Source organism: Tachysurus vachellii, chromosome 6 (genome assembly GCF_030014155.1).
Source record: "Tachysurus vachellii isolate PV-2020 chromosome 6, HZAU_Pvac_v1, whole genome shotgun sequence".
NCBI classification, from domain to species: Eukaryota; Metazoa; Chordata; class Actinopteri; order Siluriformes; family Bagridae; genus Tachysurus; species Tachysurus vachellii.
In genome coordinates this window covers 31,208,471-31,236,365 of record NC_083465.1, presented here as the reverse complement: position 1 = coordinate 31,236,365, position 27,895 = coordinate 31,208,471, and the positions used below count along the sequence as shown (strand labels likewise).

The following is a 27,895-nucleotide window of genomic DNA, read 5'->3' as shown; positions in this document are numbered from 1 at the left end:
CTAATTATGATCTGGCATAGACAGTATGGCACATCCCTACCAGCAAACCAGCCATTTGCCGAGCACATTATGTGCATTACGTGTACATAAGCCTTAGATGGAACCATGGTGAGATGCCTTTCATTCTGTTTGCTCTCAGGTCACTGTCCCTTCAGCTGCTGCTTTTGAAATAAACCTCATTCAGTTACTGTGAACTATATTGATGTCTTATTCAATCTATTATATTTTAAAATGGGGGGCACGGTGGCTTAGTGGTTAGCACGTTCGCCTCACACCTCCAGGGTCGGGGTTCGATTCCCGCCTCCACCTTGTGTGTGTGGAGTTTGCATGTTCTCCCCGTGCCTCGGGGGTTTCCTCCGGGTACTCCGGTTTCCTCCCCCGGTCCAAAGACATGCATGGTAGGTTGATTGGCATCTCTGGAAAATTGTCCCTAGTGTGTGATTGCGTGAGTGAATGAGTGTGTGTGTGTGTGCCCTGCGATGGGTTGGCACTCCGTCCAGGGTGTATCCTGCCTTGATGCCCGATGACGCCTGAGATAGGCACAGGCTCCCCGTGACCCGAGGTAGTTCGGATAAGCGGTAGAAGATGAATGAATGAATGAATGAATATTTTAAAATATATGACAGACATTGTACATTAGATTATTTCATATTTACCATGTATACAATATATAATATGATGATTATAATATATTATGTAATATAAATCAATATATTTAAGACATATGTTCCCATATAAATCTGATTATATTATCTTGTACATTGAGGTATATTATCACATATAATTTTACATATATATTTACATACATATACAATGGCTCTTCCAATATATAATTTCATATATTTTGGAACATATTTCAATATACATAACAATATATTAAATAGTATATTATGTATTTATTCAATATATGGAAACGGCAATAATTGCAGTATTTTCCGATATATTGCAATATATCACTTACATATCGTCGCTGTCGGGCGGAAACCTTGTATGTCCAAATTTGGTCAATTTCATATTTTTTCACATATCGATGCTATTGGTCAGTCCCCACGTGGGTCTGTTATTTTTACAAGTTATTAACCAATCTAAAGTCTTGAAAATAGCTTGAGCACAAATCTCATAACTCCATTGGACACTTCAACTGTCCACCTCTTCCTCACTCCGCGGGAGAGCTTCACGGTATATTTCTCCTTAATAAGAGACGCAACGAATCAACACGTCTTCTGAGGTAAATGTCTTCAAAACACTGGGCTCAAAGAAAAAAAAATCTTGACCCCCGCTAATTCTGGTGCTCGTCTGAGGACAGGAATTTAGCGCAAGACAATCCACTGCAACGCGGACTAAACCCTGTCCACTGCAGATAAAGTACGGTGTTTTAATTTCCTGAAAAATAACGGTTTTGGAGATACAAGGATTCCACCCGACAGCAACGATATATAATATATTATTAGTAATATATCATATGATATATTATATATGTAAATGTCACAATATATGGAGACGCATGAAATATATTGTCTCGTAATATATTGAGAAATATATTTTTGTTGCGTAAAGTTGTGGTCAAATGAATTCAACATGTTTGTTGCCACATCACTGAGTAACAGAAAAACCCTAAATTGCATCACATTTCATCCAGCATTTTTAGATGTGTAAAACATGAACTGTGATACAATGGTAGAGCAACACTGGCCTCATATTCGGTTTCATCTCCATTGCTTGAGCTCTCTGTGATCTTGTCCGAAATGAGGGTCCTCACAGCTGCTAAGAGTGATGGAATTTCTGGAAAATATGGCCCACCGAATTTATCACAACAGGACTCCAAACAAGTTGTAAATACATAACATGTAAAAAAGAAAATACACCTCTGCTCATATTTTTGGTGTCTCAAAGTGTAGTAAAATGTGTTGGTAAGGGCTTCTGAAAGCATTACAGCGTTTCTGCCAGACCAATTTTTCCTCAGTGGCGCTACAGTGTTTAGCCCTAGGCTAAATTTTTCCTACAGGAAACCCTATACTACATCAGTAGATATCCCCTAAAAATGTAGTCACAGATACATCTCTAACAATAACACCAATAATAAGGAGACGTGATTTATTCAATCTGAAAGAATCATTATTTTAATCTACAAGAGATAGTTCCCTTTTATTCTCTTCCCTGAGGGCCCTGATCTCCTCCTCAAGTGCCTCTAAAGCAGTCCCCACTGGGCTGAGGTTAGGTTCGTCTTGGGGAAGAACCTCTAATTCAGACTGTCTTGCAGCTATGAGTCTGTAGTTTTTCTAATGGGTAAAAATGATAAAATCAATTATGTATGAAACAATACACACAAACGTTAGGAAAATTAAACCAAAATCTGATTAAAATGAATCATTAAGTTTAATAGGTTCCATGGCTAGGCTCTGTTTAAATTTATAGCTGTAGTACCATAGTTCCTTTTTTTATTTTTTTTATTTATTTTTATTTTTTAAGTTGCCAGGAACGTTCTTGTACAACCCAGCAGTGCTAACAAATACAGACACACAAACACGTATGGGCAATTTAGAGTCACCAATTAACCTAACATGCATGCAACCTTTCGCCTGTGGGATGAAACCAGAGTAAAGTCCACACAGAAAGGCCCCAGCCAGCCAGCAGGTTTGAACCCAGAACCCTCACAGCAAGCAATAGCCGTCATTTCACTGTCTAGGTTAACTATAGACCCAATATAGTCCGGCAATGATTAACAGTTCTAGGCAAAATAACCTTGAATTTGGTTACATGTCGCTTCTGCCAAAATAACTTGCGAGATGATTCCATAATGTACGCTGCGTCTTTTAAACGCAAAATTGCTTGCTGGACTCTTGCTGTTAGGCGACAGTACTAACCACTGTCAGAAATGTACAAATATATACAAACAGAAATGTAAAAATATATTATCAAAATAGCTCTTATTATCAAAATAGCTCTCATGAAAAGAACCCTATTACCTTTTTTGCAACTTTTTCTACCTCCTGTGTGTCAAGGTAAAGTTTGTTGGGTACCCTCTTTCTCTTCTTGCTTTTTGGTAGGTCCTCTTGCAAGAGTTTCTGCTCAGCAGTCATAAGTGTAGACTCCTTTTCTGTTAGTAAGAAATAGTAGCAAGACAGAATTTAATGCCTAATGGCTTATGTTATCAAATACTGTATTTTACTGTCAAATTTTGTGCTGTTTTTACAGTTTTTTGTATTGTTTTCCCCATACTTTTTTATAAGTTTAGTCTGTTCATTTTAACACGTTAAATTTTGCTGCCATTTATAGCCGCTTATCTGATTTTCACTGTGCAATGTTATTGGATGACAATGTTGACAGTTAAGTATTATTATTAACCCAAATCTTAGCTGACAATCTTCAATTTAGGACTTTTAAAGTAAGTGTTTAATTAATGTTTTACTTCTAAATAAAAATTCATACTCATGTAACTAACGGCCCATAAGCTAGCTAAAAGTTCAAATGATGCGTCGTGACGGCCATTAGCTAGCTCATCACTGTCCCGAAGCTAATAGCCTACAGCGAACATTACTTGGCCAATAATGCAAAAACCTCAACAGGATAATTGGTATCAATAATGTCTAACCATGACTAACCAAGTAAAAAATATATATATAAAAAAAGCACTGTACTTGCCTGCCAACTGCAAAATGTGTGCTGTTTCAACCGTCCACCCATTAGTAGGCCTCTTGCCACTGATGTTGCTGCACTCGATAAGATACTAATTTTTAGAGTTTTCAGGAGCGAAGTCTGCGATCCAATTTACGGGGACTATACTGAGAGCATCTTTATCCTTCCCCTTTGACCAGCTCACTAGCGCAAACTTTCTTTTCTCCTCTCACCGCTGAGGCACATGCGCACAGACTCAGAGTAGCGGTGGGCGGCTTGTGTCCCGTGCTGCCGGCACGATCGGTTATGCGCATGCGCAATAGGTTCGCGCGGTGCAAAGGTGCGCAAGAGTTTGATTGTGCAGTGTCGTAAACAGGATTATCATCTGCGCATGCAGACTAATGAAAAGGAACAGCTTCACTGTTTTGTTGGATAATGGACACGTATTCACTGTGTATTATTACATTGTGGTAGAGAGACTTGATGACAGAAAATGTTTTGTTGTTGGAAGACAGTATGACAAATCACACAGTTCAGTGCTAAATTTAGAAAATGTAGTTGGCTTGAAAAGAGTATTACAGGGCCGAAAAAGGTTTTCGATGAGATTCAACAGGAAATGTATGTTAGTTGATCTGCCACATTATGCCAACCTTTATGCATGTACAGTATACCTCCACGTTGCAGTGTGGAGGACTGAAATGTCATGTTGATGATGAAATGTCATGTGGAGGAATAAAATGTGGACTCAAAAAAAAAAGTTGTAATTGCTGCTGTTAATGATAAATTAATTTATAATACTCTCATCTCCATTTTACAATATACAGTATGAATGAATACATAGCCAAAAATGGTACATCTATATGGCTATATAATGTAAAATATAATGAATGTCATGCAAAACTTGATTTGGACTATTGTTAATCAACCTCTCTGTAATCCTATGCATGAGCTTGCTTAACTTATAAAAAATTTACTTTGTTTCAATAAACATACATGCAATAATGTAATACAGTTTCGTTGCACAATTTTAACAGGATCCTGTTTTTTTAAAGAGGAATCACACAGATCTTTTTTTTCATTTATGTGAATTTACCACAATGTATCATGCTTTTTCTAGTGAGTACAAAAGTCCCAGGCTGATTAGAGCATCACTACTTTGGATTACCATTCAGTGAATTTGAGGATAACTGTATCATTCGGGTTTGGTATGTAACAGCCGACACCTGAAAAGGGTAAAGTATTTTATTATATGTTTACATTTAACATATATACACTTTGTATTTTAATCTCAAAGAAATGATATAATACAGATATACTGACCCACATCAGCAATGATTATGGTGCCATTCTGAGGTTGGATAAGCAGCTGCCAGTACGTATATTTTTCATTGTCCCCTGCCAGTCCGTTTACACTTACAAGGAATGGGCCATAGTTTGGATCCTCTTTAGTGGTGAATCTAATCAGAAATATCAATATTGAATTCATAGTGAAGTAAATAGAGGAAAAGAGGGCAATAAAAATTACTTAGAATTTTGGAACCGATTAAAACATCTGATTCGACAAAGATTAATCCTGTATCTCTGATACAGTATGTCTGATATTAGCAATTATAAACTTTATAAACTTTTATTTATTATAAACCTTCACTATAAGGTCTATGACTGAAGTTTTTGTTTCAGCCAAGCAGGAGATTTGAAAATTCAGAGCCACACCAGGTATTTGCAGATAAAACTGCCTAACACTGTTGTACACTGTTGAACTTACCTGAAATTGTTATTGGCTGTTTGGATGTTCCTCATAGCACCAAGTAAGATCCCTCTGTATGCAATGTTAGTGGTGAAAGTCAAATTGTTCTCGTTAGTGAGCGAGTTGTATACAAGTAGTGAAATAGGATATGATGACTCTGCAGGAAGTGATGTTAGAATCAATCCATTTTACATTTATCCTGCTTCAGAAGGAAACAATTCATTTGGAAAGAAAACCTACTTTGTTGCATATGAATTTAACATTTTCACTTTAATACAAATTACTACTACAGAGATAGTGATGTATCATAGTCTGTCCTTGTTATGTCTATAGAGATCTGTACTGTTTAATGAAAAAAATATCAATATACTAATATAAAAAAATATACTAATACATAAGATGCCTTTAATATTTGATTTCTCACCTGAAGTTATAACCAGGGGAGCCAAAAGGTAAGTGAGCATGAAAATAGACAGAAGAGCTGCAACTTTGAAGGCCATCTTGCTGCTTCTTTGGTCTGGTGATGTTTGCGTGTGTAGGTATTTGCTCTCATCTGACAGGATTAAATGCTGCAGCACCTTTTTATACCTTTTTTGTTCCTGCCCACTTTTGGTACAAACCAGACCAAACCAGATTCTAAGAAAACATACAAGAAAAAATGTATTGTTTATCTCATTTAAAGCATTTTATTGCATTAATTTTTGAATTAGCAACAAAGTTTGTCAAGACAGTTTAATTATTGCTACTGGGTGATTGGTGGGAACTGATAAGCTATAAATAACATAATGTAAATCCAAACATAATTTTGTAATTAAAAATTGTGTAACAAGTAAAAACAATCACAAAGTACTATTAGCTTTAATTTAAGTGTATTGACATCCAAATTGGGTAAAACATTTTTTATTTTTTTCTGGACCCTCTCTTTTAAGGGAACAAAAGTAATTTGGCAACTGACACATCCTCCATGGTGTAGTTATCAACAATCAAGAGGAGCATTCATCAGAGTCAACAAGGAGGGTTAACCACAAAATGTAAACCATTGCTAACCCTCAAAAATAGAATGAAAAGTTTAACCATTGCCAAAAACCTCTTAAAAAGCCTGTAAATTTCTGAAACAACATTCAATGGACAGATAAGACAACTTGCACCAGAAAGATGGGAAGAGAGAACAAGAGAGTATGGAGAACAAAATGAACTTTTTCCAATGCCATGGCCATGAACTTAAAAGGTGCAATAATTTCTACACTATGGTTTTCTAAACTTGGTTTTGATTATAAACACCCCAGTCTGCACTTTGGGCTCATATTCATTATTAAATTTACACTCCAATATACTGTGGTAGATTGTTAAAATAGTCTAAAAAAAATTGTCAGATTCCACATGCAGTATCTATGAACCTGACTATAGCTTACGTAGGCTAACAAATTTTACGTTTGTAATAACAGCATTCCCTACTCAATATGTCACCATGACCTGTTGACTCAGGTGTCTCTCAGGTACTCAGGTGTCTCTGATTCACCTGTATGGATTGTAGTGTCATGTCAGTCTTATAATGCCACAGGTGTATCACACACGGTGGTTAAATGGTCGGGGTTTTGAAATAAGGAAGTTCCTCTTCAGCTGCAAAACATATTCAAGACTGAATAAGAAATCCACGTCCACATACTGATGGAATTTAGGAGTACTGTTTTGAAATTTACATGATTTAAATCTCTGGCGATAATAAACATTCTGTCGGAGTAAGCATTCTGCAAATCTCTAATAGCCCCATAGAGCTCACAGAGAGCCTCTTTAGAATTCGTACTGGGGGAATGTACACTCGGACAATGAAAACCGTGGTGAATTCCTGTGGTAATTAAAATGGCCTGCATCACAAACTCCACTAACAATGATCAGTAACTAGAAACAACTAGTTCTTGTACCATTCTGTGTTAATGTAAAAAACACATTATACCACCGCAAGCCTTACCGCACAGAGCTGCATTTCTGGTGGCACGAAACAAGGTAAGCCAGTCTAGCTGAATAGCTTTGTCTGGAACTCAGTCGTTGAGCCACATCTCTATGAAAACAAAGAAGCGTCATTTTCCAAACTCTCGCCGTATGGTAGTGTTAATTTCATCACCTATTTTTAATTTAGTCTTAGTCTTAGTCTTGTGCCAAATGTCCTTGTTAGTTTTAGTCATATTTAGTCATTCACATTTTTTTTTTAAGTCAATTTTAGTCGACTAAAAGTCCCGTCATTTTAGTCTAAATTTAGTCAAAAGAAAACTCAAGGTATCTTAGTCAAGTTTTAATCGACTAAAGGTCTTTTAATTTTAGTCTAGTTTTAGTCAAAAAATTGTAGCTTGACCACATCTGGAATCTATTGTAAGAATAAATACAACGAGGCCTCGTTAAATGCAATAATATCCACTCAGTGTCCACTCAGAGAAGTGTCCACTCAGAGAAGACTCACAACAGCAGCAGGGTGTATATTTAAATGGAGTTTTGATCTGGTGTCTTTTGCACCACACTCCAATCTAGGAACGGGATGGTAACAGTGAATAGCAATACTTATACCTTATTTATAATCTCAGGTGTTGAGTTCATATCACAGACCATAGAGAGATTTCTCAAACCTGCATACCAACTTTTCTCCTGTCTCTGGCCTTTGCTCATAACCCTCTAAATGTTCCATATAAATTTCACACTAATTGAGTGTGAAATATATGTGGAACATTTAGAGGGTTTTCCTGTGTTCCCTTTTGCATGACCACTCTCACACTTGTCATATCAGCTGTGGGTGACAATGTCTTATACTTTTCAGATCCATCAATGTTTGTTTTATGGGTGTAGACACGTCTTCCGAAACTGGCTGTTTGCCTGGTGGCAACCAGATGAGTGTGAAGGTCTTATTCTCCTCAAGTGATTGCATTTCTTTGTCCATGGCATTTTTTCATTGTCTAGATTTGGTTGATGTTATGGCATCCCGGTAGGATTGAGGTGTATATATATCACATACTGCTTTATAAAAGCAAGTCTATGCATGTTTTCTGTTTGTCCTCCATATCCTCAGTCTCAAATTCCTGTAATGAGCTGATGTTTTGCTCCTTTAATCCCGGAACATCTCTAGGTGGTGGAGCAGCGGCAGGGACGTCTCCCTGCCACCCCCTGCAGCTGCCCTAGGATGCGTCTCTCCCCCAAGCCTTCAGGGCCTTCTGCAGCTTGCCACCTCTGATGGCAAAAGTCTTACAGAAATGCTGCGTGGAGGTTCCGGTGAAGCCCCTGCAACCAACCTCCACTGGAAAGGTATATGCTGTCCACTGGTACTGGTTGATGTTGTCCATCCGAAGCCTGTGCTGCCATGCTGTGTCAATCCCACTACTTCTTGGTGTTTCAGACGAGTTATAAACTGATTCACTGCTTCCTGCGCATCCCATTTTCTTCCGTTACGAACTTGGGCATTAGCATTTTGTACTACTGGGTCGGGAGAGTCTTTCAGTTAGAAGAGCAGCAGCAGCTTTTCCAGTTTATAACCCAAGCTGATGGTTTTCTTCGGGAAGCCTCAAGATGTTCTTCCCAAACAGAGCTGAAGTGGACAGGCATCGGAAAAGACGCTTCCAGATGTAATTATTTGCTTTTGTGTCCATCTTCAGGACTTTCGATGAGGTGATCTCGCATAACTTCAAGGGCCACAGCAAGTGATAGTATAAGGTGAACTGGTAGCACCTTACCTTGAATTTACCTGGTAGCGGGCTTTCGTCTATCATTTTGAAGCCACCAGTTATTTGTGTGATTACAGCGGAAACCATGTGTTTTCATTGATTGGTCTATCAAGCATGGAATCTTCTCACCACTCACTGAGAAGGAGATGTTATCTTTCCTGGCTCCTTTCCAGATGGTTTAATCTTCATCCATGAGAACAAGTCTTCGAGCCTTTTCAGCAGCCTGTTGGTGCATGCCACCATGTGAAGGAGAGTGGTGATGTCATCCATGTAGCTCCATAGCACAGGGAGTTGCTGACCTGATGGGGACCTGACTCCTCGGACTGTCTGTCTTCCTCCGATAAGAATGACCTCGAAAGCTGTTGTGAAGAGTATGGGAGAGATGAAGCATCCCATGGCTATTCCTTTCTCCACTTGATGCCACCCAGTAATAAATTTGGAGGTTGTGTAGCAGACTTGGAGATTGTCAAAAAAGGTAGTTATGATACTCTGAATACATGGTGGGATATGGAAGAAGTTGAGGGCATACCTGATGAACTAATGGGGGACAGACCCATATGCGTTTTCGAGATCTAACCACACTACATGGAGATCTGATTTATTACACTTGGCCATCTGAATCTGCTCCCAAATCATCACAGAATGCTTAACACAGCCTGGAAATCCTGGGACGCCTGCCTTATGGCAACTGGTGTCAATATATTTATTTGCTAGGAGGTAACTGATCATGTTGCCATCACTGAGAAATGATGATGCGCTTCCGTTCCACATTCAGAAGCGCAATGCCTCTGAATTGGCTGATGTTGCAGGAGTCTTTCTCTTTTGGGCTGAATACAGTGACTGCCTTACACCATGCTGTAGGAATGGCTTTGGTTTTCCAGGCAACATACATCAGCCTTCACAGCAGTTTCAGGAGTGTGGGACAGTTCTTGTAGACTTTGTAAGGAACGCCATTTGGTCCGGCTGCTGATGTGCTTCTTGCATGCTGTACAACTTGTTTGACCTCAGACCATTTTGGAGGGGTGGTATCAAACTGTGAGGTTGGCTCTGGTGGCTGAGGGATGTACCCTGGTGAACCGAGAGGACTTTCTCGGAGGCTGTCTCTACTCTGGGTTTTGATGTGGTTTTCCAGCTTCTGATTGTTAATATACAGAGTCCCATTTTTTTTCTCTTCCAATAGGCTGCGGGCATACTTAAAAGGATCCTGGTAGAAGCTCGACCTTGCTTTTTATCTCTAATCTGGTTCCACAGGTTCTTTTAAACCCTCCTTTTCATGGTCTTTGACTTTCCTCCACAACTTTCGGAGGCAGCGATGTTCCTTTACTAGCTCTTTTACTATCTCCTTCTGCCGTCTCCCACTCTGTTTAGGACTGGCCTTTCTCTGCTGAAGCTCTCCAAATCTTTTGCTGCCTTCACTGTAGATGATGACTCAGGTGATGTTTTACAAGGTGATTATGCTGCCTCTCATGGAGCTCTGAAGAACTGTTTGTAGGCTCTGATCGAAGCTTCTCCATTCATTCTTCTCATTAGCTTTCGGCCATGTAATCTTCGGTTTCCGGCTTTGCATCTCAGCTGTGGGGCTTGCAGATTCCCTGCACACTGTTGCATTGGAAAGAACTAGCTTTGGGGTTAGGAATTGACACGAGTCCTCATGTAGGGGCTGCTCTTGCTCTTTTCCATTTGGTGCAATGTTGGGCTCAGTAGCACTGTGGTGCTCAACCTGACTACAGTTCCGCCTTGTCGGACCTGCTGTTGCAGTGCAAGCTTGCACCTGGGTGTTGTTACAGCATTTTGCTTTCCCCTGGTGCATTCGCAAACCCTGGTATGTATGTTGTAACTTACAATCTAGAGTTTAATTTGCTATTCTCTTGTTTATAAGCAAAACATATTGATCCAAATATCTGCATTTTCGAAATGTATGGCTTCTTTCCTGTTAACAACTCATATGTGCACCTACTGTTGCACCTGTTTCTCACATAAGCTGATGTCTGCATAGTGTAGTTCCATAACTCATCTGGTAATTTGCTTTCTATCAGTAAGCACATGCTCATTTCATAGAGTGTTCTCCAACCTCTCTTTGCTGTGCTGTTTTGGTGGGGTAAATAAGGTGCAGATGTTTTGTGTCTAATCCTATTTTTTGTAACAGTGCCTGAAAGTCTCGACTCATAAATTCAGTACCAATATCTGAAAGAAGGCACTTGACCTATCCATAAGGTGCTATGTCTTCTAGGAACTTTTCTGTGGCTTTTACAGGGTCACTCTTAGTCTTCAGAAAATACACTAGCACAGTAAGTGAGTAGTCATCTGTGAAAGACTATTTCTTGTCTGAGTGAATTTTCCCTGTGTACACACTTCATATGACTTGGTTTGACTGTGCTTTCATTTATCTCTATACCTCTCACTACACCTTGTAAATTCTTTACATCTTCATTGTTACAATGACCCAAAATTCCATGCCAGGTTTGTAAGTCATGACACACTTTACACTGGTCAACATTCTCTTCAACAGTTGGTAGATAATACAAATTTCCACCAAACCTGCTACCCCTTTTGGTAACCATGTGACTGTTCCCTCCTTTGAAAGTGATTGTTGCTCCTCCATTTACTGCCCTTGCCACTGAGAAAATGTTATGTGGGTATGAAGGCTTGTACAGTGCGTCCAATAGCTGTGCTCTGGGCTCGTCCAGTGCTGTCTAGGAGATAAATCACTGCCGTTCCTCTTTGTTGTGCCATTCTCTGCTTGCCATTTTGTTAACCCGGCAATTTTGCTAGTAACTATACTTCTATTGCTAAGCTAGACCAATAGATTTATTCAATAACGAGTAGTACGTAACATAAATGTTACTCAGAACACTCACTTGTTTTCAATCCAGGGCCCATAAGTTTGTATTCTGTTCATATGCTCAGTTCTGTTCAGGTCACAATGCACTCTATTTTGGAAGTTAATAGTGTTAATATCGGATGTAGTGAGCCGATGCTTGTTCCAGTTTCTAAATAAAACGTCTTAAAGTTGTTGATAATGAGGCGTGTAACGCTTTGCTTGTTTTCTTACGTAGAACGTAATGACATCACACCTAAATGTACCATAATACCTTCAATAATAACAAAAGGTAGTTTGGCTCATGTCATAATGTAACGTATAAGAGCGCAATAATCAACATCAGAATATACACTATTTTATTTTATTATTATTAGTGTATTGCTATTTTTATTATATTTAAGCTATTTTATTATATATTTAAAGGTGCTCTTGGAGCTGAGACTTCAGTGATCACGACAATATTCTCTTTAAATGGCCTTAGAGTAAATAATGTGTCTCTCGTTCTCATACAGCAGTTGTAATGAGTCTGTCTGTGTTTCTGTCCTGTTTCTGTCTGATGTCTTTTCCTGTGGTTAATTGTTTGCTCTTTGCTCTTTGGTTTCCATGGACATTAATTGTACTCCTTCTCTCCTTCAGGTGTGTTGTCTTTGTCTCTAATTAGTTCTGCTCTGTGATTGGTTCTTGTCTGTTATTTATACCCTGTTTGTTCACTTCCCTGTTGTTGGTCATTATTGCACTTTGTATAGCATTGTGCTTGTATGTATGTTGTGGATGTTCCGGTCTCCTGTCTGCTCTGTATTCTGTTCTGGTTTGTCTGCCCTGTATTCGGCTCTGGTTTGTCTGCTCTGTATTATGCTCTGGTTTGCCTGCCTGTTTGTTTTGTCTGTTTCTTGTCTTGGTTTAGTAAAAGTCTAAAATACTGCATTTGGATCCTCACTCGCCTTTGTCCCACATCACAACAGAACGACCAACCACATGGATCCAGCAGAGATTTTGTTCTGTTTATGTCAGGGGGATTCCCCACTGGAGGAATATGTAGAGGTGTTCCTGGACCTGTGCAATCAGGTGGATTTTGGGGAGAGGACCCTTAAGGACCTGTTCCGGCATGGACTGGAGGACGGGCTGCGCTACCTAGTGCCATTGGGCCGAGAGGTAGGGCCTTTCACGGACCTGGCCAACGTAGCGTTGCTCCTGGGCGGATCCTCCCTAACCGTGCGCAGGATAGAACCGACCGGGTCGACGGAACCAGCGAGTATGGTTGCGCCCAAACCCCGTAAACTCTCTGTCCTGCCTGAAGGGCTTGATACCGAAGGGCTTGATACCGAATGGCTCTGCCTATCTGCTCTATCAGTCCCCAGTTTTGTCTCCCTGTCTGTCAGTCTCTCCCTCTCCTGTCCATCTTTATAGGTTCAAAGCGCCTCCAGCACCACCCTGGCCGCCAACGCCGTTATGGTCTCTGGCTCTGCCTGTGGCACCACCCTGGTCTCCCATCCTGCTCTGGTCGCTGGCTCTGCCTGCGGCACCACCCTGGCCGCCAACGCCGTTATGGTCTCTGGTTCTGCCTGCGGCACCACCCTGGCCTCCAGTCCTGCTCTGGTCGCTGGCTCTGCCTGCGGCACCACCCTGGCCTCCAGCCCTGCTCTGGTCGCTGGCTCTGCCTGCGGCACCACCCTGGTCTCCAGTCCTGCTCTGGTCACTGGCTCTGCCGGCTCCGCCCTGGCCTCCTGCTCTGCCGGCTCTGCCCTGCCCTCTGCCGCCACATGGACCTGGCCCGCCTTCCCGCCCCCTGTTCCGCCTCCGCTCCACCACCCTCCGGTTCTGCATTGGAGTGTCTGGAATCCACTCCTAGGGAGGGGGCTCTGTAATGAGTCTGTCTGTGTTTCTGTCCTGTTTCTGTCTGCTGTCTTTTCCTGTGGTTAATTGTTTGCTCCGCACACTCTTTGGTTTCCATGGACATTAATTGTACTCCTTCTCTCCTTCAGGTGTGTTCTCTTTGTCTCTAATTAGTTCTGCTCTGTGATTGGTTCTTGTCTGTTATTTATACCCTGTTTGTTCACTTCCCTGTTGATCGTTATTGCACTTTGTATAGCATTGTGCTTGTATGTATGTTGTGGATGTTCCGGTCTCCTGTCTGCCTTTATTGCCAAGTATGTTTCCACATACAAGGATTTTTTTCTAGTACAGGAGCTCCACAGTGTAAACATGTAGCAATGGTAAGACATGAACATATAAATAATAGACAGTTGTATGTGCAAATTGTAATATAAGTGTGCAAATTAAAGTAAAGATGTGCAAATTCAAATATAGATGTGCAAAATAAAATATAAATGCGTACTTGCAGACAATGTAAGAATAGGTATTGTTCTGTGTATGTTAGGTGTCCCTCAGATGTATGTTAAGTGTTCATCAGATGTATTGCCTGAGGGAAGAAACTGTTCCTATATCTGGTCGTTTTGGTACACAGGGCTCTGTAGCGTCGGCCAGATGGCAACAGTTCAAATAGTAAGTGCCCTGGATGTGAGGGGTCCAGAGTGATTTTCTTTGCCCTTTTGCTCACTCTGGAGAAGTACAGGTCTTGGAGTGTAGGGAGAGTTGTGCCAATGATTCGCTCAGCAGTCCGAACTACCCTCTGTAGTCTCCTGAGGTCGGATTGGGTGGCTGAGCTAAACCAAACAGTCACTGAAGTGCAGAGGATGGATTCAATTATTGCAGTGTAGAACTGTTTCAGCAGATCCTGTGGCAGGTTGAACTTCTTCAGCTGGCGAAGGAAGTACAACCTCTGCTGAGCCTTTTTCACAATGGAGTTAATGTGAATGTCCCACTTCAGGTCCTGGGAGATTGTGGTTCCCAGGAATCTGAATGACTCCACTGCTGTCACAATGCTGTCCATGATGGTGAGTGGGGGGAGAGCAGGGGTGTTTCTCCTGAAGTCCACGATCATCTCCACTGTCTTGAGCGTGTTCAGCTCCAGGTTGTTAAGGCTGCACCAGACAGACAGCCGTTCCACCTCCAGTCTGTAAGCAGACTCGTCACCGTTCTGGATGAGGCCGATCAGTGTGGTGTCGTCTGCGAACTTCAGGAGCTTGACAGAGGGGTCATGAGAGGTGCAGTCATTCGTGTACAGAGAGAAGAGCAGTGGGGAGAGAACACAGCCCTGGGGGGCGCCAGTGCTGATGGTGCGGGTGCTGGATTTGAGTTTCCCCAGTCGCACTAGCTGCTGCCTGTCTGTGAGAAAGCTGGTGATCCACTGACAGACAGAGGAGGGCACGGATAGCTGGGATAACTTGGGCTGAAGGAGTGATGGGATGATGGTGTTGAAAGCAGAGCTGAAGTCCACAAACAGGATCCTCACATAAGTCCCTGGTCTGTCCAAATGCTGCAGAACATAATGCAGTCCCATATTGACTGCATCATTCACAGACCTGTTTGTCCTGTAGGCAAACTGCAGAGGGTCCAGTAAGGGTCCAGTAATGTCCTTCAGATAAGCCAGAACCAGTCTTTCAAATGATTTCATGACCACAGATGTTAGGGCCACAGGTCTGTAGTCATTTAGTCCGGTAATTTTGGGTTTCTTTGGGACGGGGATGATGGTGGAGCTTTTGAAGCATGAGGGTACTTCACACAGCTCCAGTGATGTGTTGAATATCCGAGTAAAGATGGGGGCCAGTTGATCAGCAAAGGTTTTCAGACAGGCTGGTGAAACACTGTCTGGGCCTGGTGCCTTTCTCCTTTTGTTCTTCTTAAAGACCTGACACACCTCATCTTCGCTGACCTGAATTTTAGGTGTGTTGGAGTCAGGGGTTACAGGAGGTGAAAATTGGGCTTTTTCAAACCTACAGTAGAACTCGTTCAGGTCGTCTGCCAGTTGTTGATTCACCACAGTGCTGGGGGATGGTGTCGTATAGTTGGTGATGGCTTTCAGACCTTTCCACACTGAAGCTGAGTCGTTAGAGGCAAACTGAGCCCGTAGCTTTTCAGAATAGTTTCTCTTTGCTACTCTGATCTCCCTTTCTAGTGTGTATTTGGCCTGTTTGTACAAGACCCTATCCCCATTCTTGTGAGCATCCACTTTGGCCTGACGGAGCTGGCTGAGTTTTGCAGTGAACCATGGTTTATCGTTGTTGTAGGTTAAGTGAGTCCTGGTAGGAATACATAAATCCTCACAGAAACTAATATATGATGTTACAGTCTCTGTGAGCTCATCCAGGTCGGTGGCAGCATCTTCAAAAACAGTCCAATCAGTGAGCGAGAAACAAGCTTGTAAATCCTGCTCTGCTTCCTTAGTCCATCTTTTTACAGTCCTTAATACAGGTTTAGCTGTTTTTAGTTTCTGCCTGTAGGTCGGTATGAGATGAACTAAGCAGTGATCAGAAAGTCCCAGAGCTGCCCGTGGGACAGAGTGATATGCATCCTTTATTGTTGTGTAGCAGTGATCCAGTGTGTTACTGTCTCTGGTGGGACATGTAACATGCTGTCTGTATTTAGGCAATTCACGTGAGAGAATCGCTTTATTAAAGTCTCCAAGAATTATTAGTACAGAGTCCGGGTGTTGTTGCTCACTCTCTGTGATCAGATCAGCGAGTGTCTGTAGTGCCGAGCTCACGTGCGCTTGCGGTGGAATGTAAACATTCACCAGTATGAACGAGCAAAACTCCCGCGGCGAATAGAACGGTTTGCAGTTAATGAAGAATGTTTCCAGATCTGGACAGCACATCTTCTTTAACACAGTTACATCAGAACACCACCTTTCATTGATGTAAAAACACGTCCCGCCGCCGCGCGATTTCCCCGTTGATTCTGCGTCACGGTCCGCTCTAAAAAGCTGAAAGCCCGGCAGACTTAACGCGCTGTCCGGAATGGTGTCGTTCAGCCAGGTTTCCGTGAAACAGAGAACAGCAGAGTTCGAAAAGTCCTTATTTTTCCCGTTGAGCAGAAGGAGTTCGTCCGTTTTGTTGGGTAGAGAGCGGAGATTCGCCAGGTGGATGCTTGGCAGCGGTGTTCTTAAACCGCGCTGTCTAAGTTTCACTAACGCGCCGGCGCGTTTTCCCCGTCTGCGCTTCTTGAAGCGCTTAAACAGCGCAGCCGCTCCGCCAACTACTATATGCAGCAAAACGTCAGAATACTCAAAAACCGGTAAAAGATCTTGTGGTGTGTACTGCCGAATGTTCAGCAGTTCATCTCTGGTGAAACTGACCGGATTTCCTTGACAAAGTGCAGGAAAAACTAACAAAAACAGAGTAAACACTGAGGAGCTAAGCACTGAGGCTGCCATCCGCGGTGCCATCTTGTTAGCCTTGTCATTTTATTTAGATAAAAGAAGTTAACAGAAGACAAATAATAAACCGCATTGTGGTGAGTATTGTCTGTGAGTCTGATGAGTAATTTGTGTAAGTGCTTTGAATGGATGCTGTACTACCATGTCTTAGGTCATGTTAAGGAACAAGCTTTCTGTTTCAGCTTTAAGGTGTAAAATACAAACATGTGAAGTGTGTCTGAGTGTCCTGAGAACATCACACAGATAAAAAAACTCTATACTACTTTAAAAAGACTTTACTACTTTAGTGCATTTTGATTGCTTTTTTCTGAAAATATGGATGAAGAACTGATCAGATTAACTTGTCAGCTTTTGCTGTTAATTCTTTAAAATAAAAAGATTCTGCATAGAGCTTAAAGAAAAATCTGAAATCTCATCAATCTCATTTCTTTTCTACACCTTGACAGTACAGACTTAATTCTGCTCAAAGAAGTCTAAATGTTTATATAATATATATAACAGTATGATATAATGAAAATATTCAATAGTTAACTTATCATTCCACAAATACTAAAACTAAATAAATGTTCCTGATCATATAGAGGGCTGTTGGTTTACGAACAATGAATATATGTACTATAATACAGCATGACATTCAGTGAGTTCAGATTAAAATATATAGTCTTATAAAGAAAGAAGAAACAGTTAATAAATTGAACATTTAAAAGACAGAATGAAATCAAATCTAAATTAACTGTTTTACAAGTAGAAATGAAAAAAAGCCCGTACTGATTCAAGCAAAGATTTAGCATACATTTATATCTAATGTTTTTGTGACTACATTTACACAGAAATTGGTAACTCAGGGATCTTTTACTAGTAAAAGTTCTATTAAAGAACTTTAAAATATTACACACACTCTGTGTCAGCAAACTAAAAGTAATCAGTGCACTACAGAATTTACACTATTTGAGATTTAGAGATCACAAGTCTCCCTAGTGTTAGTCACTGCAGTAATGTTTTCCTCCTCCTTGTGAAACACCACTCCATCTGGTTGCTTTCTCCATGTCACAGTGAAGTTCTCAGCCATTCCATAATCCTTCAGTTTCTGCTTGAGCTGAAGAACAGAACATGACTTTAGTTAGTGAATGATGCAGGATGAGAATCTATGGTGAGATTTGTAAGAATGCTACATAAGATGTATTATGATTAGACTACAGTCTGTTCATGGCTCAGTGTGATGAAGGCTCGAGGTCTGGCTTCAGTAATGAGAAGGTGACTGTACGTTGAGTGAAGATGAAACCCACCTTCTCCTCAATAGCTGTCATTATTGTAGGATCATTCACATCCTGACTGGACTTCACCTTCATTCTTATGGTCTTCTTCTGTGTTGGGAATACTGGAGGGAGAAACAGAAACAAACAGTAAACTAACACTACATTCAGAAATCAACTTAAATTAGTTTAATATGAAACTGAATTTAATTTAAACTCACCGTAACAGAAGAAAGGCAGTATGTTTGAGCACTGTTCTACATTAGCCTGAGCCAGACCACCATTTAAATAGACACAACTTTTATTCTTCAGATAATCATTAACTGATCCAAATGACCACTTAATGACAGACACATTGGTGGTCTGGTCTGTCCAATACCAGGGGTCTCTCACAAGGCCAATCCAAATCCAGGTCCAATATTTCATTGTCCCAACAATTAAGTCTTCTGTTGTGTTTCTCACACTGGCCAGGTCTGTATGGTACTGACTACAGTAACGCTGAGCATCATACCATGTTTTAGAATGAGTAATAAAAATGTACCTGTCAGCTCCAGTCTTCCTGTCTGTGAGAACCAACAAACACAAGATTAAAACCTCCTTACGTGAATATTCGATCTTAGCATATCATCATCTACTTTTGAAATATATTCATCAGGATAATATAAACATGTCTGCTGTATTATTTCTCTATCTAAAGCCTGCCTCCTGTGGCCTCCTTCCCCACACAAATTTTCAAGCCTGACACACTTTTATATATAAATTGCTGAGATTTTAAACTCAAAAATAAAATACTCATATTAATAAAGTTTATTATTAGTAATATTCTATAAATACATATAAAGTACATATAAAATAAAATGTTCTTCCTCACCATCAAAGCACACAAATGGCATCGGCCATTCACATGGTGCATCATACCATACCCTCGCGGCCATACCGACACAACGTTCATTTCCTAGCATGTTATTAGGCTCCCCATTAGACCAAGGTGTAAAGCTTCCAAGCGGCTCATTGTCCAATGTCCATTGCCACTTGTTGATGTTAGTGTACAGTCCAATCCAAGCATTGGATTTGAATTGTTGTGTCTGTGATACGTTCTGAAGTTGGGCCATCTCTTCATTAGTTTTGATGATAGCCAGGTCAGTGTATGTGGCTCGGCAGAAAGCCTTAGCATCGTTCCATGTTTTGCTCTGCTGGATCAGATAGTACTTATGAGAGAAAGACAGGACAAGGGTAAGGACACCTATGGAGAAAGAGTTTAATGTTTAGCTTGTGTGATTTCAGCCTCTTAGTGTGGATTGATTTTTTAACATTTGTACTTCTGTAGGACAAATTATGGAACATATTACTTATAGTAACATATCTCTATCGACTATTTACAATTTGTGTACACATGTGATGGTATTTTGTATCATGTGACTTATTTTCTCTCACCTGTGAAAAGCAGGAGCACAAAAAGATGATGCTTCATTGCTTATGTGTTGCTGGAGGATTCACTATGATATACTGTAAAAGATGATATTAACATCTAATTGGCAGAGTTTCAAAAAAATACAAAAGAATCCATTAGAAATTATGGACCTTTTCACAGCATAAACTCAAGTAAGGGCAATAACACAAAGATCAGACTAACTGCTAATCCTAACTGCTAAAGTACAATAAATAACTCAGGTAAACATACACTCTCTGACATGCCTTTGGACTTTGTGTTGATTGTACTGTACACTGAACCAGAACCTATTGTCTATGTATGTTTTGATTTTTTTTATTTGTCATTTTATAACCTCTTTCAAATTCAAATGTATTTGTAGAGTGATTTTAACAATGGACAATTTCCAAAAGCAGCTTTACAGAGCATAAATATAATCAAAAAAGTTAATATGAAGATTAATATAATACAAAAACCTAAGATTAATATTAGATATACATAAATGTGTTTGTATTTATCCCTAATGAGCAAGTCTGAGGTGTCTGTGGTGATGAAAAACCCTCTTTGTTAAAGGAAGAAACTTTGAGAGGAACCAGACTCTAATGCCCCTTTTCCACCAGAAAGAACCGAGTGCTGGTTCAGAGCTAGCACTGGTGCTGGTTCAAAGTTGGTTCCACTGGCGAACCTTCTAAGAACCGGTTTGCCTTTCCACCGGTTAGATGCCACCAACAGAATTTCAACTAACACAAAAGCAATATTAAACCTCTTCATCTGAATCTTGAAATCTTGAATAATAATCATGAAATATACATCGCTTTCACTATTAAAAATGTATTTGATGTTTCTTCTCAGTAAGCACAAAAAATATAATTCAAAAATGATCACAAATAGTCAGACCCAACACAAAAATGCCAGTCAGACCAACATAACCTAATGACAAGAGAAATGCAAACAGGCAGAGACTAAAATTAAACCCCAACCCTGGAGGTTTCTCCCCAGTGGCCATTTCACAGCTGAACTCAAAAAAGTAAGGGCAATAACACAAAGATCAGACTAACTGCTAATCCTATCTGCCAAAGTACAGTAAATAACTCAGGTAAACATTCACTCTCTGACATGCCTTTGGACTTTGTGTTGATTGTACTGTACATTGACAACTTCCTGTACCGTACAATTTTTACAATTGAAAAAATTGAGGTTTCTTCTCAGTAAGCACAAAAAATCTAATAAAATTATCACAAATATTTTACTATTTAAAACAATTCCTCTCATTGTTTTTAGCAAAAACTAAAGCATTAATGTAGGTGTCTGAAAATTACCTAAAATCTGAAGGAGGTAGATGATCAGTCTTGCAGCACTAACACACCTCACTGTTCTTCTGAGAGCTGTCTGACTGAGCAGGATGTTTTTCTTCCACAAGCAAACTACTTGTGCATATTTACATGCCTTTGAGCTTCTGTTGACAGGTAGGTCTTGAAATCGAGTCTCCATCATTGAACTTTTAATACTGGCATGTTTTCATGAGGCAGAAGGAAAGTCTACGGTAGTTCAGGTGCACAATTGTCCATGAAATAAACATCATTAAGAGGTTTTCATTAATAACTTTGTGTCTAAATTTATCTTGTTGCAGCAGACTTGACCAGTGCAATGAAGCAACTATGCTTCAAAGAGCCTATGCAAATTAGTGGCGTGACACACAGCTAAGTGCGGTGACCCATACTCAGAATTCGTTCTCTGCATTTAACGCATCCAAAGTGAACACACACAGCAGTGAACACACACACACCGTGAACACGGAGCAGTGGGCAGCCATTTATGCTGCGGTGCCTGGGGAGCAGTTGGGGGGGTTCGGTGCCTTGCTCAAGGGCTCCTCAGTCGTGGCCGGCCCGAGACTCGAAACCACAACCTTAGGGTTAGGAGTCAAACTCTCTAACCATTAGGCCACGACTTCCCACAAGATTTTAATCACGATTTTAATTGTTAATCAGTCCATTAAAAAAAGGCTCAGGGACATTTAAATGAGCCTTTTTTACTTGATAAAGTATTATATTCCTTTCTATGATATGCTTGGGTTGGCATTGGGAATGGTGTTGCCACCAAACTGGGCAATCTGATGAGGAAGGTCAGCTCTCTGGTGGGGACGGAACTGGACAGTGTGGAGGCAGTGACTGAGGTGAGGATGAGAAGTAAGCTGAAAATTATCCTGGGTAGTCTTTCTCATCTGCTCTATGCTGAATTAAGGTGTTTCAGGATCACCTTCAGTCACTGATCTATCCAGCCACATACCTCAAGATGTCTGGGGCTTTTCTGTAACACCTGACATCAGATTACACAATGCAGCAAAAGAAGAAGAAGTACCTTGTATCTTACTCCTCTGACTGAGTCTCACTTAAAAACACCCTTAAAAGGGTTCTCATACAAACTCTGACAAAGGCTACCAAACCATTTAGGTTTCCACAATCAGACTGTGTAAGTTTCTTTTATCAAGCCCTCAGACTCCATAATACTGTCCATAATAATCTGGTAAAAGTCTAGTCTGACTCCAACACTGTTCAAGTTCTTTTGTAATTTTTTAGATTTTGAAAATTTCTTTCCTGAATTGCTGCTTAAACCAAATGCTATGAATTTTTAGCATGAATACTTATGGTATGTTTACATTTACAGCATCCATCTATATTCTGTAGCATTTGTGCTAACCACTAAACCACCAAACATGCTAACCACTGAACCATTTTGCTCCCCATTTTACAGCATTTATGATTTTATTGTAATATTTTTGTACTTTATTCCACACTTGAAGTCGTGGCCTAATGGTTAGAGAGTCTGACTCCTAACCCTAAGGTTGTGGGTTCGAGTCTCGGGCCAGCAATACCACGACTGAGGTGCCCTTGAGCAAGGCACCAAACACCCCCAACTGCTCCCCGGGCGCCGCAGCATAAATGGCTGCCCACTTCTCTGGGTGTGTGTTCACGGTGTGTGTGTTCACTGCTGTGTGTGTGTGCACTTTGGATGGGTTAAATTCAGAGAACGAATTCTGAGTATGGGTCACCGTACTTAGCCGTATGTCATGTCACTTCGTCACTAAAAGATGGGCTCACCTCATTTCATGCCAAAAGAATTGCAGCTCTGTGCACTAAGGCTCACACCGATGGCTTGTGTTTTCACATCGACAGGGATTGGTGCAAGAACTCTCCGCTTGTTTCTAGTTCCTTCTCATAGGTCATGGAGTTTGTGACTATCAGTGGTCGTAGTCAGTGAGGCTGCAACCAACAAAGATTCCACCAATTTGAAGACGTACACAGTATCAGTGACCAGCTACATCAGCACGGGTTAGTGTTGAAAACACAAGATCAACTATCAGAGTTTCTTTTACTTTGAACGCAGGTGTCCTTCTAGTCCCTCGGTCTTCTAACAAAGGATCCTCTTAAGTTCTCCTATCTAATCGATTGTTTGAATCTTTAGATGAAGGAGTCAGACTTAGAACTTTTTGTCTTTACAATGGGAGGCCTTGTTTTTATTAAAAGCAGTGTAATACAAATAAATGTGTGTAATATATGTAAAATAAAAAGAAAATTACAAATAAAAACTCCTTCAAATGATCAAACAGTATTAGAATAAGTAAAAGTAATTAAGATGCAAAGATTATAACAAACCAAGAAACACTCTCCAAGTGTAAACTTGCGTTTGTTCCATGATGCACCCAGAGTATAACATGCACTAAGGCTGTCTACAATAGAATGCACACACAATGTGATTCAAGCTTTTATCTAAGTTTACAGTAAAAATAAACAATATTAATCTAATCGCTTCTATTACATGAGAATACATGATTAGAAGGAAAAGAAAAGCATTTCAGAATTTTCTTGAACATCTGAAAACAAAACATAACACACAGTGCATTATAATCTTCTTTTCTTTTTTAATCTTCTTCCAGCTGTCCAGTTACAGCGTCTGATCCCTCGGTGTCTTCTTCTAAACACTCATATTCAAATCTTTCAACTTTTTTTTTACATCAATCTTTCTTTGTTTATTCACCTTACGTTTCCCTTTTATTTCCCTATTTCTTCTTCTCTATGTATTATCTATGTCTATGATAAGTTAATAATCGGTTGTGGTGTACCTTTATATTTATTATTATTTATTTGCTGAGAACCAGTATTAAGAGAGCCAGTATTAAGAGAACTAGTATTAAGGGAACCAGTATTAAGGGAACCAGTATTAAGAGAACCAGTATTAAGAGAACCAGTATTAAGTGAACCAGTATAAGGGCGTAGGTAGAGACCTGTAACTCCATCCCGTACATGCCAGTGTCTGATAACATCCCGTGCATGCCACTGGCTCACAACACAATTAAAGCTTCTTTACTTGAACTTTGTACTGGTTAGTGCTGCACTATCCTTCACTATGTAGTTTTATGTAGGACAATGGTCCAGAAGAAATGTTTTTTTCACTGTGTACCAGCTTGAGATGACAGTAAAGCTACTTGAATTGACATCATAGATATGAACCAGATATAAGTTATATAAAATGAGACACCTGAAAGATCAGTGTAATTGCTTGTCTGCTCCTCTTCTTCATTTAATACACCTTTAAAATGGTGGTGGAAAAAAGAAAACCTAGCTATGACTTGCAAATGCAAATTTATACACCTCATTTGTTAAAACTAGCTTTGTTGTTTTGCTTAAGCATTGACGCTTCACTGCAATGCACTGTGTCTTACACCGTGTCATGGCTGCCTTGATTTTTGTTCTCTTTTGCACTGTAAGAAATCATAAAATAAGTTTATAATCAACTGTCATGTTACTTAAGCAACCATCGATGATTGTTAACCGATTGAGATGATGTGTGTTCAGGGTGAAACCACATGGATTTGTTTAATTTAAATAAATAAATTATAACCAAAATGGCTATTTATCTTTTTGCTATATATATGGGAGAGGAAAATGTCAAATCTATACCTACACTGACACAAAAACACAGATAGGGCAGGAGCAGCTCAAGTGGTTATAGATCTGGGTCCTTGCTTGGGAGATCTGGATTCAACCCCAGCATGACCAGCCTGCCACTTTTGGGCCCATGAGGTTGCCAATCATCCAGAAATGCTCCTTTACTATTATTATGAAAGTGCTGTTAGAAAATAACTACTTGGCATGATTAAGAAAGGCGATCATGTAGAGCTATAAACAGCAGGGTTTCTGTGTGTGTGTGTGTGTGTGTGTGTGTGTGTGATTTTAGAGAATAAAAGAAGTCTGTGTTCATGACCAAGTCTAGGAGAAGATAATTGTAGCTGCAGAAGAGAAGAAACAGGAATTTGTCCAAATCACAACATAAGCCGAGTTTATAAGGTTTAGACACATCTGTCTGCTGACTGTTGGCAATTGTATTGGAACAAGGAGACTTTTGAGAGCTAATCAGAAGAGAGAGTTACATTCATGTATCTGATTATTGTTTTGGCTGTATTATAAAATATTGTGTGCCTTGTTAGCAGGGCTTCTCCAACTTTAGAGCTAGTGGAGATCTGTTGCAACAGAAATCACTATTAAAAGTTTTCTTCTTTGTTCTTACTTTAGTTGTTACTTCTTGTGATTATTTATCTCATAACTGAACATCCGTTAGTTGGTATGATGCTCTAACACTTAATAGGTCCTTAACCCTTAGTTGTATCAAATGAGATTAAATATTTTCAGATTTGTTAGTGTTTCGTGCACCGATTCAGACAACCCGGAAGAGGTTGGTATAGTTTGTGATTGGACAAGACACCTGTCACTCAAGGTATACATGAAGTTCACACATTACACTTTACAAATTACACATAAGATTCCATACCTGTATATCTTGAGTGACAGGTGTCTTGTCCAATGATCGGTAAGTTTCCTTTCAAAAACGATACACTACCGTTTCCGGGTTGTCTGTTGTGTTTTCGGATTTGTTCATTTGTTTTGCACTTCTCGGCCACCGTATATCCGTCACACTGCACTGCACTTTAATCCATTTACCTCATTCTGAAGGCATCACGTTGTGTTATATTGTGTATAACTTTATTAGGACAGTGCCTGATTTTTGATGTCTACAATTGAAGCATGGCTGGACATGGTATATGATGGCGGACTGGTTATTGTACAGTTCTGAACAATTAACAGTGTATGTTTGGGCCCAAGTCAGCTTTACTGTCAATACTGAAATATGTACAGGACATACAGAGGATTGAAATTGAGTTTGTCTAGGTCTAATTGTGCAGCAAGAAAAATAGATGAAAAAATATGAGTGTGATATATTGAATACAATTCATGTAAAGTGCTATTTCTCTAAAGTTGTAAAAATGTTGATTGTTCATGCTTTTCCTGAGAAAAGAATAGGTACTGTGCCTTTTAAAATTACTTAATTTTGGTTGATCATGACATCATGACATCATGACACGCCTTGATAGGTTAACAAAGAAGTGTAAACTCCTCTGTCCTTAAAACCTTTCCTTGTTTTTGATCTTTCCTTTGATCTTTTGAGTTTTGAGGCCGTCACTACAGGGAAATGTTGAATGTGCTTTGAACTTAACAGGTGACTGAGTGGAAACTATGGCTGTAATTTATTTACCATGTGTTTTACCTAAAATATCTCAAAAGTATAAAAATTCTTGTCATGTGGCAGGAACAGCCACAAACACAGATAAAATAAGTGTTTTCTGTTTGTTTGTGTCCACGTGTCTGCCTCGTCCTTGTCTATTCCTTCCCGCCTCAGCACACCTGTACCTCATGTATTTAACTGTCCGTCTTAATTCCAGCTGCATCGCCTTGGGCAGCACAGAATCCTCGTCTTTGTGTGCTCGTCTTGGTCTTTTGAGTTTTGGTTTCTTTTGTTTTGCCCAGTGTGTTAGTGTTTTTTTTTAATGTTTAATAAATCGTGTTTTTAGCTATCCTCACGTTTGGGTCTGAATTTTATCACTAAGGCACCAACATTTTCTGACAGTTTTAATACGATACAAGCAGACAAATGCAGAGGGTTTAAGCCCCACACTAACTAAACATAAAATAATCTTAGATTTTAATTTAATACTGAAGAATACAAAATTAATTAGGAATCATCCTTAGATCCTTAAACCATCCTTAAATCATCCTTAGTAAAACACATCAATATGCAGCAGCAATGACTTCATGAATTATTTCATTGGAACAATTGAGAATCTCAAAGACAAAATTCAGACAATTAATTTTAAACCAAACAATTTGATATTTAATAATGTAGATAAAAATATTATCAGTGCTTGTTAAATAATGTAAACAGTTAAATAATGTAAACAGATAATAGATAACCAATCGATAAGCAATCAAGTCCCTATTAAAATGAATCAGTTCTTCCCTTAACACTGGTTATGTTTGGGTTTTCGATGTATCGCTAAATTATCATTTGCTGTTCTTTTTCAAGTAGCCTGTATTCTTAACCTGAGATTATAAATAAAGTCACTGTATTTCTTTTTACACTGTCACCAATTCCTAGACTGGAGTGTAGTGCAGAAGACACCAGATCAAAACTCCATTTAAATATACACCCTGCTGCTGTTGTGTGTCTTCTCTGACTGGACAATTCAAATCTCTGCATCTTCAAAAGTATGTAAATTATGCAGAACACAAATACGTATGTGTTTACATAAAGAAATCCAATACTTGCAGCCGATATCCAGGGCTGAGGTCAGAACCAGGGCTCAGTAAAGCAATAAGAATACTTGATGGAGAAGGGGAAGAGGACAGTGCTAGCCTATAATCAGACACTTCATTTATTTTGAGTGAAATTAGGGCTGTTGGTTCCCAGCTAGACGGTATTGAGGGACAGTTGGGAAATATTGCTTCTTCTGTTGCAGTTCTTCTGTTGAGAAATAACATGACTTTAGTTAGTGAATGATGCAGGATGAGAATCTATGGTGAGATTTGTAAGAATGCTACATAAGATGCATTATGATTAGACTACAGTCTGTTCATGTCTCAGTGTGATGAAAGCTTGATGTCTGGCTGCAGTAATGAGAAGGTGACTGTACGTTGAGTGAAGATGAAACCCACCTTCTC

The 27,895-nt window shown here is 39.8% G+C and overlaps 1 long non-coding RNA gene across 1 annotated transcript; it reads right to left on the bottom strand.

Annotated features, from left to right (window-relative positions):
• Nucleotides 1-19,354: 19,354 nt before the first annotated feature.
• LOC132846758 (uncharacterized) lies at nt 19,355-21,213 on the bottom strand. The gene is made up of 3 exons (XR_009648542.1): nt 21,164-21,213; nt 19,850-19,911; nt 19,355-19,658 (listed from the first exon to the last, which is right to left on the bottom strand). It is a non-coding gene; the product is annotated as an uncharacterized LOC132846758 (long non-coding RNA).
• Between the last annotated feature and the right edge of the window lie 6,682 nt (nt 21,214-27,895).